Source organism: Phalacrocorax aristotelis, chromosome 3 (assembly GCF_949628215.1).
Source record: "Phalacrocorax aristotelis chromosome 3, bGulAri2.1, whole genome shotgun sequence".
In the NCBI taxonomy this organism is placed as follows: domain Eukaryota; kingdom Metazoa; phylum Chordata; class Aves; order Suliformes; family Phalacrocoracidae; genus Phalacrocorax; species Phalacrocorax aristotelis.
Genome location: NC_134278.1, coordinates 17,682,615 through 17,695,331, shown reverse-complemented (window position 1 = coordinate 17,695,331; position 12,717 = coordinate 17,682,615). Strand labels below are relative to the sequence as shown.

The following is a 12,717-nucleotide window of genomic DNA, read 5'->3' as shown; positions in this document are numbered from 1 at the left end:
AACTGTTTGTTACTTAGGAGAAAAGGAAGAATCCTATCCATCACTGACTTCACATGACAGGGTAAAACGTGCATATACTACAGCCCTGAACAGAGGATGCATGGCTTAAGTCAGTAGTTTGAAAACGCTGTCACTGAAGAAAGCTGCTGGCCCCACTGTATTTTACTTCTTTTTTTTTTTTTTCCAGCTGCAATTAACAGAAGATAAATAACATTCCTAAACAACTTTTTTCAAATTAAAAAAACCACCCTAATTTCCACAGAGATCATCTGGTGATTAAGAGAGCTGCTCAAGAGAACTAGTTGATCGTAAATGGGAGGTAGGAATGGTTCTCATACCATAAAATCCATTAGGAGGACATTTCTGAGGCTTTGATGCTTGTGTCTGGTAAAATTCAGCTTAGCTGAGTATTCCTGAAGCCATTGATTGCCACAGGAGACCCCAACTAAAAGGCAGAATTTATTAAAATGAGGGTGGTGAAACACTGGAACAGAGTGGAACACCTCTCTAGCACTGCCCAGAGAGGCGGTAGATGCCCCATCCCTGGAAACATTCAAGGTTAGGCTGGATGGGGCTCTGAGCAACCTGATCTAGTTGAAGATGTCCCTGCTCATTGCAGGGGGGTTGGACTAGGTGACCTTTAAATGTCCCTTCCAAACCATTTGGTTTTGTTCTTTCCATCCTTGCTGGGGACACTCTGGAATTCCCCAAAATAAAAATATTAGATTATAATATAAGAAGTGGTCCTTATGGCTCTTCCAAGATGTTTTTTAAGAAGAAGGAGGGAAACACAGAGACAGTAGGACTTCACTTCTTGAAGAACTGGGGAGAAAAATTTATGACTGTAAGTACTGATCTAAGCAAGACACTATCCGTCTCTTAAAAGTGCATGATGTGTAAAAATATGGCAACCTGAATTAAATCAGTTTACAGTTTGTCACAATTGCTCTGTATACCATTCTCCTGCTAAAAGCTAACTTCACAGCTGTGTCTTTTGAAACTGTTTTTGTTCCATTATTTTAAAATTTAAAAAAAAAAGCACAAATGGTAAGAAAGAAAAAGGAGATAAAATGCATTTGTAAAGGCTGTCGTAGCGATAGGTTCTTCCCATCATTTTCTTCAGGGATAAATGGAGCAAAATAACACAGGAGAAAGCAGTAGTTACAACCACAACAATGTCTACTGCTTCCCACTCCTTGCACGTTATTTAAAAATTACATTAGCGGAGGGATGTTCTTTTGTGATTGGTGAAGTTGGAACTATAAAGCAAAACACTTTCCAAAGAGGTGAGTTTAAGGGTATGGTTTTAAACACAGCAAAGCCATTCCAATGGCAATCTGCCACTAAAATGCAGTCCCCCTCCCCTTCCCCACCCTTTGCCTTAGCCCTTGTGCTGATATTTGCCTGATCTTATCACAGGCCAGTTAAAAAAAAGTCTAACAGCAAACATGCTACTAGTTAAAAAAATACAAGTCAACACATTTTTGCTAGCTCAACTCCCTTAGGTCAGACAAGCGTCAGTGCCAGGGAGGGCATGGGAAGAGGCAGCTGCAGCATGAGGATGGGAGCAAGTAGGGGTGGCCATTTTGGCAGCAGTTGTTGCTTTGGCTTACATGGATTGTCAGATTGAAACTTATCCCTTTCTGCCTCTATTTCCCACTCATGACTGATTTTTGCATAGGTTTTCTCTTGTGGATGAAAAATCTTTTATGGTTTGTCTCTATGAGTAAGGTCCTCCTCAGTCAGCACAAGCCACCTTATCCCCAGGTAAAATTAAGTATTGCTTTAAGCCTTGCAGACCATAAATTTTCTTTAATGCCTTTGGCTTCCTTCATCAACTTCACACATTTCTCTTTTTTTCTTTTTTTTTTTTTTTACATTTCTCATAAACAGTTCTTCTATTTTTTCCTGAACCGGGGAATCATAACTATCTGGCCATTTAATAAGTTCACCAAAAAGATCTTCCAGCTGCCTTTAAAATATTTCTTAGTTCTTTCTCCTTACAAAATTTTACTTATAATTTCTTCTTTGGGAAAGCTACTGTCTTTGAAATACCTCCAGAATGAGGCAGACATTAACTGTTATTACATCCGGCTGTATTCAGTTGTCTTCAATTGAAAGATTATTGTTGTTTCCAATTCAGTTTTTCCTAGCTAACTCAGCTTGAATCAAAGGTCTTTGAGAATCTTTATATACATCTTCTTTGTGGTTCTTTTCCTACATCCCACAAACGATCAGGGGAAGGTACTGGCTGGACTTCCGAGTTACTCTCTCCACCTGCTGTTCAGACTTGTACCAAGCTGTGCTGCCAAGATGCCTGTCCCACCTCCTAGTGCCACTGCTGGGGACGGTGCTGCATGGAGAGGGGCCTGATCCAGCAGGCCATGCCCAGGCTCTCACGAAAGGCTCATCATCCTCCAGCAAACTCTCTGCTTTCCAAAAGAAGAAAAGTTATGAAAGAGGCGAAGGGCATTGTCACCAGAGGTGAAGAACAAGTGAGGTATGACTTTAACATGGTAAAGATACAGCAGTGTGTGATAATGAGTTGAAAAGCACTTCAGCACATTGCACGCCCTGTAGGTGTTCAGGATACAAAGGTAAAATGCAGCGGGGTTTATATTCTCATAACGTTCACATCCCATGCCATGAAAGCCCTGTGAGAGAGGGTTTTGTTATCCTTTTAAAATCCTGCTGGTTTTTTGGCCTCAGGGGGATGAAAGTTCCTGACATTATTTAACGTTTGCAAAACAATGTCTTTTACTGGTTTAAGAGTGATAGGTCAGTTGTGACAGTTTGTAAGTAGGAGACAGTGGCAGAATCAAGATGAAATATTCAGTGCCTATAGAGAAGAGTTGAACAGGAGAATGGCGCAGCCTCCTCAGGTAGAGGAGGATTTATAACTGCCAACATATAGAGTAGGAACATAATAAAAATATTCAGTGGAACTTTACCTTTTCTTATTTTCAACAGCATTTTGGTTATAATAATACTAAAGGTCTTTGTTAGAAATTTGGCCTAATTTCCCATATATCCTTGTATAACTGTTTGCCACTGTAGCAAATTATCAGGACATCATCAAAGCAGATCAAATAATAGACTTTTCTGTACCTTTGTCTTCAGCAGTTGTAATAAAGTGGCATGTCCCTTCAGCAGAGATGGCTTCAGAATTTGTTTTCATTCATCAGTGATAAGAGTTTGGTGGAAAACATTCTGAATAATAATTAATTGATGATACAACGATTGTATATGTGCGAGTACTTTGCTTTCCCATGAGCTCTGTCTTTAACCGCATCCCAACATAGTATTAGCAGTGTCTGTCTTTTGCTTTATTGTTCAAGTTCAGTCATTCTTTCCATTTGCAGAGCCACCACAGAATTCATAATTGAACAATTCCATGTAAAGGAAAAGCGCCTTCTGCTATAATTAAATGCGCTCTCTGTGCTGCAAACATCATAATAAATCAATCAACATGCTGAAATTTGTTCAAATGACTATAATTCTTGTATCTCAAACTCTGATAATGTTCCTTTAAATTCAAGGCCAGAAACAACGGTTAAATAAGAAATAATCTAAAGGAATGGTAAAGCGACGAAAAAAATAATTTATCTGGAAACCTAGTGACCATGTTTCATTCCATCTGAAATGTATAGCAACAGCAAGGCAGTGACTGCATGTTAACCTCTGAGCAAACCACATGGCCTTTCTCTTTCACCTTTCCCTGGTATAAAATTTGGAATAACAATCTTGCTGCATGTTGCAACTCCACTTAACTTCCGCTGGTGGTTTTAATTGGGTAAGGATTTAAAACACATAAGCTCTTCTGCCAGTCTCCAGCTTTAAAAAAAAATATCAAGCAATGGGCAACACAAAAATATTGTAGAAATTCTAGGTTGATCTTCATTATGTTTATAATTTTTTCCTGTAGCCAGAGTGATAAGAAACTAACCTTTATCTGAAAGAATATCTGAGATTCCTCCTTTATCACTTCTAGAACTGGGCCTTAAGAAGACCAGCACTCCCAGAACTTGTGATAAAATCAGCAGAATTAGCACAGCATGGAAATCTAGCATATTAGGATTATTATACAGTGAAGATGGAAAACTACAGTGCAAGAGGTAAAAGTAATTCCACATCAAGTTGGGCAGTCACTTCAAGATTAAACATTTTTTGGGTCACAGGCATTCTTGTCTGTGCTGATTCATCCACACATCATGTCTGATTCTTTTTTCCCAATTAATTAAGATGCACTCTTATTATCTGATTGTTTTTCTGGTGAGGACATTGTGTTTTCCTCTTGCACTTCTTAAAAAGATATGCAGATTCTTAAACAGCTGGCCATCCAGCAGAAATGATCTCATTCTTTAAATCTGTAGCATCAAAACAAGACAGAAATAACCTTAAAGTGCAATGAATATATTTTACAAGATTAAGGTCCCATGCAGGAAATGGGACACACAATTGTTTTTAAAATCTTTAATATGTGTCTCTCAGAAGAAAGCTGAATTCACTTTTGGAAAGGAAGGCTGAAGTGGACTTAGAATTTTGTCATGGCTGTACCATAATTAAGGTTATTGTTGCCAGGCTAATTTATACACACTAAAAGCCTCTGCTTTCCCCTTTGACTGCATGAGGAATTTGACTGCAGGATGGAGTAAGTTTTTCCAGTAGCCCGAGTAATCCCTGCTCTTCCTACCCATCGCTAAAACCATTCTTTACATTAGTGTGGTTTTCAGCTGCACTCTACATCTGAAAGCAGAACTCTCAACAGTTACTGAAATAAATTCCAAAATATTGTGACTAACGCTACAGGCAGAGCTACAAATCATCATGCCAATGAAGGGTAAGGTCTACAAACATAAACTTTGTATTCCTGAGAAAAATATAAACCCTGAAATATCAGGTTTTTCAGGGCTCTTTGTGGCTCCATAAGTGCTGGAGTCCTCAGGAAGCAAGGGAAGCAGAGGCCAGGTATGTGAGCAACTTCCTGAAAGGTCCTCAGCTCCTGCTTCCTGCACACCACCACTTAATACCGGAGCATTAGGTGGTATTCGGAAGTGAGATGACTAACCTAGTTTGTTTCGCTCAGGAGTTTTGGGGGATTTTTGGTTTTGTTTTGGCTTAGGGGCTTTTTTTGCTGGCTCAGCAGTTTGAGTAAATTATCTGGGTAAGCTGGAACAGACTAAACCTCTGAGAAGGAGAGGAACAGCTGTGAATGGAAGAAAAGTTCCTGCTCAGAATGGACTGTCTTTCTCACATTTTCTGCAAAAGTAGCTATACTTCTATACACGTGCCTGTGTACACTAGAATATAATTTATTGTAATAGCAGGCAGGATACTATGGTCTCTGGGAAGAGCTGCAAGGGGCTTTAGAGCAGCAGTGTGGAAGGAGCTACATCCTTCCTGCAGCAGCCAGCGAGAACAGCAGCCAGCCTAGCATAAAGCTGAACTACAGTCAATGGTCCTGGTTAATCTCCGTCTAAGTCCCCCTGGAACCCCTGCAGGGATTCCTGTGATGGATCTGCTACGAAGGCTACTTATTACCTGACTTTCTGCCTCAAGTTCCCGCTTTTCCCAGCATCCTGGCAGTTACTCAAGCTATCAAACAGGGGCTAAGTGCCTTTGCTCTCTTTCAGGGGAGAGGGAATTTGGGGAGGCAGGAATTTCGAGGCCGGTAGCTGTGTGAAGAGACCCACTGTCATGTGGGTCATGGGGAACCACATCCAGCAAATTGTGTTTTCAATATCCCATGATCTCAAGTGTCAGAATACAGTGCTCCAGATGGACAACAAACCAGCTGTCCTGTGTAAGCATTTCAGGGCCAGGCTGTCTTGTGTGCTGCTGCCATAGGCTCAAGAAAACTTGGAACTGAGCTCTATAAATATATATCTCTCATGTCCTCCTCACTCGTTCCACAGATCCCTTGAAGAGCTGACAAGCTTGCTTGAAAATACATTATCTTTTCCCATATGTAGTGCTGAAAAATAATTAGACCTGCTCAAAACTAAAACCACCAAGGCTTTTTTAATATTTTGCCCTAAATCAGGACAAACAGTAGCATCTTTTTCTAAGATGAGAAATTTAAAAATATTTGAATTATAATTATAAATATAAAAGTTACAAAAAGGCATTGTAACAGAGAAGTGAAACATTTCCTTCCTTATCACATTAACCTTTTAAGGAGGCAGAACAAAACAATGTCCACTTGAATTATTTTTATAATTTTCCACTGAAAAGTAATTTTCTTTTTTTTTAACCTGAAATTACTCCATTTTAGAGAGAGGGTATTGAAACCGTTTCAAACACCATCATCATGCAACCACCACACTGGGATCTTATCAGGCACCTTGTATCGCTGTGGTTTACACCTGCACAAATAGATATGCCCTGGCTTGAGCTACCATGACAGGAAATCACACCCTTTTTGTCAGTCAAGAATGGGTCATACGGATATGAAATGGGCAGAACTGTGACCAAAGGCTTAAAGGGCTTTGACAGACCAGGTTAAGCAGCCTCACACTCTAAATCAAAACACTGCACAAACAGGGATATGTCAAGCCTTTCATCATGAGAAAACCTATGCATGTGATTTGCATATTCCAATTTTTTATGGTGTTCTATGAACCGATGCCTTGGAAAACACAAGTTTTTTCATGTAACCTCTTCTGTCAGGAATTCACTGAAGAATGAAATGTGAGAAAACTTCAAATGCTGTAGGATACTGCCTCAGTTCCCATCATTTACTCCACCTTTTTAACATATTTTCCAGAATTGTTCTTTCTCAGCATGAGCCCCTGAGCCGCTACTTTGTACCGTAGCCCCCCTGCCCTGGAAACTGGTGACTGGCTTCATAAGCAGCTTTTAATTCACCCAAAGCTCCCAGAAGGACATCTTTGGTGGACTGAAAATGCCATTTGGACACAGAACTACGACGAACTCCACAATCAAGAGAAGCTTGCTGTAACACAGAAAAGTGTTTTCAGAATGCAGCACTTGAACATATTCTTAGATTTTAGAGAAAGAAAGGCCTTATCTCTGTTCTTCTGACTACTCATCTATCAGAAACCTTTAAATGGAAAAGCAAGTTTTTGTAGTTTGTGGGAGTCCCTTTTGCTCAACAGTTCAGAATTCAAGGCCCTTCTGCAGGACTTTCAGTCTGGTCCCTGCCCCAACCTCCCTCTTTAAATTTCAAGCTGCATCTAAACACATTTGAGCTGATCCCCTTATCGCTGTTTTGGGCTCAGGAGAAGAAGAAGAAGGAAGGAGAAGTTTCTTGCCCAAGCAATTATGAAAAGGGACATTTTGGCTGCTGTTCTTTATTGTGTTTCCAAAGTAAATCTTCTCATCTCTTCATTGTCTGTTCATACACATCCTGGCAGGTCTACCTGACTGACACCATCTGTTATTCCTGTGCTTGGGGAAAGAAATAAGTCTCTTCGGTCTCTGTAGGGAACCATACAAAAACAAACACTGGAAAAATAGTTGCTATCTCTAATATACTACAAAGGCTTAAACCAGCGATGTTTATATCTTGACTTGCATTAAATTTAGGCTGTGGGCAAATGCCCAAATCTTTAGCAAGTTGCTGCAAACATTTATTGACAATAAATATGTGACTTGAGCATCCAGGATGTCTATGAGAAAGAGGTGTTAAAACAACATTTCTGCAGACAACTGTTTGTAATATAACCTCAGAAACTCGTAGCTGAAGTATGTTTGCTACCTTGACAAAATTTGTAGATTTATTATCTCAAGGCCTGAACTCTAGGAAAAAAAAAGTATTTTGAAAAAACAAGAATGCCTTAAATGTTTAAACAAACAGAGTAAGGACTGCAGGGGGATGGGATAGGACAGACACACGGACATGACTATGACTGTGAAAATTAACCCCTCCTTATAGGAGTCCTTCTCTACACTTTGTCTTTCCATTCAGGACGCATCATTGCTTTATTGTGGTGCTTTGGGTCAATTAGATAGATATTTATCTGAACTGATAAAGAAGGGTAAATCCTTAAGGAAAAAAAGAATATTAGTTAACTTTACCAGAATTAACCAGCTGGATTTTATGAGGAAACTTGCTGAGAAGCTTGAAAGGGTTTTTAATAAAATGGGTGCTGTAGTTCCTGGGAGCTAAAAAATATTAATGAGTGCTTAAGGCTTGAAATGTTAGGTTTTATTCATAAAAAGTCTGGAGGGTGGTAACCTACAGTAGTGGTTACTAATATTCCTGCTTCCTTTGCTTTAAGGAGAAATATCTCCATAGCTGTGAAAACAGCAGCATAGAAAATTCTTAAATGATATGCTATGTATCTTTGTTGGCTGCTTTATTCAAGCAAGAGTTGGCTGCCACTGCCACAGTAGTGTCAGAAGCTGTCTGCTTCATAAAACATCTCTCTAGACTGTGGGCAGATATCTTTGCATTAAAGCTATTAGACTGTGGCTGATTTCTTTGAGTTTAGGAATACATTTTCCTTAAGCATTTTATTTCTTCTTTCAGACAGTAAAATTAGAATTAAATACATACTCATCTTTCTTTAATCAAGGCATACTGTGAAGGACCTCCCACACAGCTCTTATTGTTACTGTGATCCTTTTCCTGCTTTCAGGGGACAATAACCCAATGCTTCTCCAGTAGACATCCCCTTGAAAGAGACCTTGAACCTTTTTCTGAAAGATCTGTTCCTATTTGGTGCTATCAGAATAAGTTTCTCTATTTCAGAATAGCAGTCTTCTGTGAGTGATCGGGGCTTTCTTGCCTTTCCTGTTATTTTTTTTCCTACTACTACTTGCAAGCAGTGGGACAGCATCAACAACTTTTTGGACGTTCTCTGGCAGTTTCCAAAAGTGCTAAGTCGCACTTAGACATGCAGTACCATGCACCACAGATTTTTCAGCCAGCCATAGGGAAAGATACAGACTTAATGACTTTCTGTCTGAAGATATTTTCATCATTGCCCTGAACCAGGTACTAATTTATATCCCAGAAAGTGAATATAAAATAGTAAACATTAGAGCGGGATCATATTTCCCTTGAATTTATGGCAATATTACCTAGCAAGGTGCAGGGCAAAAGGAAACCGTGTACCCTATACCATACAGACATTGTGCTAAGTGATTTCCAGATGTAACATCTAAACGTAATGCAACTTTGAAGGTCATTGTCATGGTCTGCTACAATGGTGGTAGATGCCACACAGTCTTAAAAAGAGTACAAGCTACCAACAGACACTACGTTAACATTAAGTAAGCAGTTTGGCTAAGAGATTTCTCTGAAGACTAAAAATGGTAAGTACTCTCTAGTCATAATTAACTCCAGTACTGTGGACAGTAAAGGTCAAAACTGAAATATCTGGCAGACTCAGAGACTGACTGCATGTTGCCGTGACCTAATTCTATCCAACTTACTACAGAGACTTCTTTATCACAACCAGCAAAGTGATTCAGTTACAATGGAAAAAGAATCTGGTGATTTCTACAATTTGTCTCTTGTATAATAAGAGAGAAAATAACATCTCTGAGCTGACTACCATCACTGCAGTGAGCTCATATCACCATACAAATGCTATCCGGTGGCAGAAAACATTTCCTCACCCACCTTAAAGTGATTAAGTGATAAGCTAATTAAGTATTTTATACTCTGTTAGATGATTGTCTGCTTATGCGTAAAGGAGATTTTGTGTCTTCAAGGTTGGCAGGATACATGTGCACCTTCTAATACCTTCTCCCTAAGCAAACCCAAAGCTGTCTCTAGACACACACTATTGCACCAGACTGCAAGCACTGGCCTCTGGGCAAAAATGGAGGCGGCGATTGGTTTATGTATAGCATTGAATTATTAATATTAATTCCAGTTAAGGAAGACTAATAAATAATATTGGTCTTAAGCCTCCAGCTAAGCTTTCCTCTGAAAATTGTGGAAAGAAAGATTGAATGGCCTTTCTTCTTTCTTTAGCTATTATTAATTGACATTATTTCTATAGTTCCAGTGCCATGAACATTTTTCCTTGGCTTTCTGTTTACCACTGAAGTGAATAGCTAAATAGAGAGTGGCAGGGATCACCTGCCATCTTCTTCACTTTAGTGATAATTACGTGCAGCAAGTAGGGAGCTCTAAAACAGTGAGATAAAAGAACAAACATAGTATTTTAAAGACCAACACTCAAGAAGCTATATCATAGCATGTAGTTACCAAGGCTTACTTTGGGGGCATCTGGGTTTGCAGCCCCAATTGCCTATCGATGTGTGCAAGGAGCTATTGCTTTGAACAGTGTGTGAGTTTTACTACCATGGGGATGCCACGTACATGTTCTACTTCCATGAAGAAAAGCACAAACAGCCTTGCTCGTTGCAAAACTGTGGAGAACAGTGACCACTAATGACAATTCGCTTTTTTTTTTGCTTTTCTGTGGAAAAAGTCAGCAGATCTCTCATTCACATGCACAAAAGAAAGGGTAGGGGAAGATGCTGGCTTCCAGGCTCTGCAAATGCTGACAGAAAATGTGGTCTAGTGACAGGTAATTTATTTATTGTCATTCTGTTGTGAAATCACCATATTAATTTCCCACCATTGTGGGAGGATTAGATACTATGTGTTCAAGTGTCCTTAAGTGTAGAAATAAGCTGCCTTCAGAGGTCAATTAAGCTGTCCCTGAAAGTGCCCAGCATCTTGGTATGTAAGAGCCCATTAACACAGCAAAGGTGGGATGCAGTTGGGAGGGATGAGTTTTAGAAGACATTTAGTTGAAACTAATGGAAAGCAGGTACAAAACCTAACTGGATAACAATATGCTAGGAGTAATTATCAATGGACCACTGTCAAAACTGAGGGATTGATCAAGCAGCATTTTTCTGTCAAGCTTGAGCCTATAGGAATCTGGCCCAGGTCCAGTTTCATTCAAAGTTTCATTTGTAACCTGGATGATGGATTAGAGAACATTTCTATTAAATTGGCAGACAATGTGAAACTACGAGGGACTGAAAGGATATTGGCTGACAGGATTAGAATTCAAAGTGATTTTGACATATTGGAAAAATATTCAGAAGGAGGTATGAGAGGGAATTCAGAGGAAGTGGTGCCAAGCTGTACACTTAGGTCATGTTTCCACAACCCTAAGTGTGAGAGCTATGCATTGTGCAATCACCTACCATTACCACCTAGCTCAGCAGCAGACACAATGTCTTACATCACCATTTGTAACCTATTACTGCACAAGCAACACACCACCTTCACCTCCAGCTCGAGCAGCAGCAGAAGCAGCAGCAGCAGGCTGGGTATCTCCATGGAAGTGGTCAGAGAGCTGTGCGAAGTGATATGAATGCATTCAAAGTACATCACACACATCAAGGTGAGAAATAGTGCAATTGTACAGCAGTCAATGGTACTAAATCTGGGCTGCTGTAGTCCTGCCAACCCTCACTTCCCAACAGCGTTCCCGTCATTTTTTGCTAGCGCTGCTTCTAATGCAACCACATGCTGAGACAGTTCAGGGGGATGACAGCTGGCTCCACAAAGAAAGTGATTATTTCTCAGCCAGAGCAGCTCCCAGAGCCAGCTCACCACATAATTGTATGAGCTTGTGCAATGCAAGGGATAGGAACATGCATCTGGGGTTGAGGGGGACAGCAGCCCAGACGTGATCAGCTTCAGGTACCAGAGCACTGTAAAAAGAGAGGGGACTCAACTAAGACTTCTCTGTGAAGAATTCGCTCTAGCCATGAAGATAAAGGGACTCCCCCTCCAAAACCATCTTGTCCCGTGAGAAGAGAGATACCTCACAGACATGAGAGGAGCTCCAAATATGGGGGAATTGCTGTAGAAAATGTGCTTGATCACCTGAAGGCCAGAGGAATAGCCCTTAAAAGGAAGAGTCAGATCTCAGACTAACCTTAACAGGATTCTGCTTCTCTGCTGTCTCCTGCATGGTATTTGCAGGAGCAAAGAGGAGCAGATGGCACAAGGCAGAGAGCGAGAAGCCCAAGTGGAGCCACGGTCACCACCTGTGCCTGCCACAGCTTGTTCACTCACCCGGGATAAATGGGAGGGGCAAATTGTGCAGAATGCCCTGACCGACTATTTTATGCAAAATCCCTGCCCGCTGCTTGCTGTGCTGTGAAATTATGCATATGCTGGACTGAAAGCAATAAACAGTTGTTTTCTCCAAATCTTGCTCCCAGTCTTTTTTTAATGGCGCTTGCCCTGCTTTGCATCCCAGACACCCAGCCTACGCCAGACCAGGCATAGGGCTGGCACAGCCTATATCCCAGAGGCTGTTATTTCACTGATTATTCCTAACACTGTCTTAATAGCCCCCAAAATTATTATTGCAACTTTTCTGCTTGGCAAATGAGAAGTGCAACTGCAGTCCAAAACTGTTAAAGTGTAACAGAATTTGTTAAAATGTAACAGAGGGCTGAGCTCCACAAAGACGACTGTAGTTCTGAAGACAGAGGGTGTATGGGCAACTGCAATGGTTTAAACCCCAGATTTAGTGTGCTGCATCATATGTCCTGCTGCATCCATCCCACCTAGTGCCCCTTACAACCTGCTGTTACTCAGTAGAAGGTGTTTTTCAGCACGAGAAGGAATCTTGGTCTTCTGGGGAAATTTCTCAACTGCCAGGGCACAAATGCTGAGGGTGGCGTAGTGGGGACACTGCAGCTATGCAGAATGTGCAGCGGTCTCTTGGCCACTGATACGAACCCTCCATCATCTGCTCTCAC

At 40.6% G+C, this 12,717-nt stretch overlaps 1 long non-coding RNA gene across 1 annotated transcript in view; it reads right to left on the bottom strand.

Moving 5' to 3' along the window:
- LOC142054371 (uncharacterized) overlaps positions 1-12,717 on the bottom strand; it is a 50,774-nt gene that overhangs the window by 19,901 nt on the left and 18,156 nt on the right. The window lies entirely within an intron of this gene.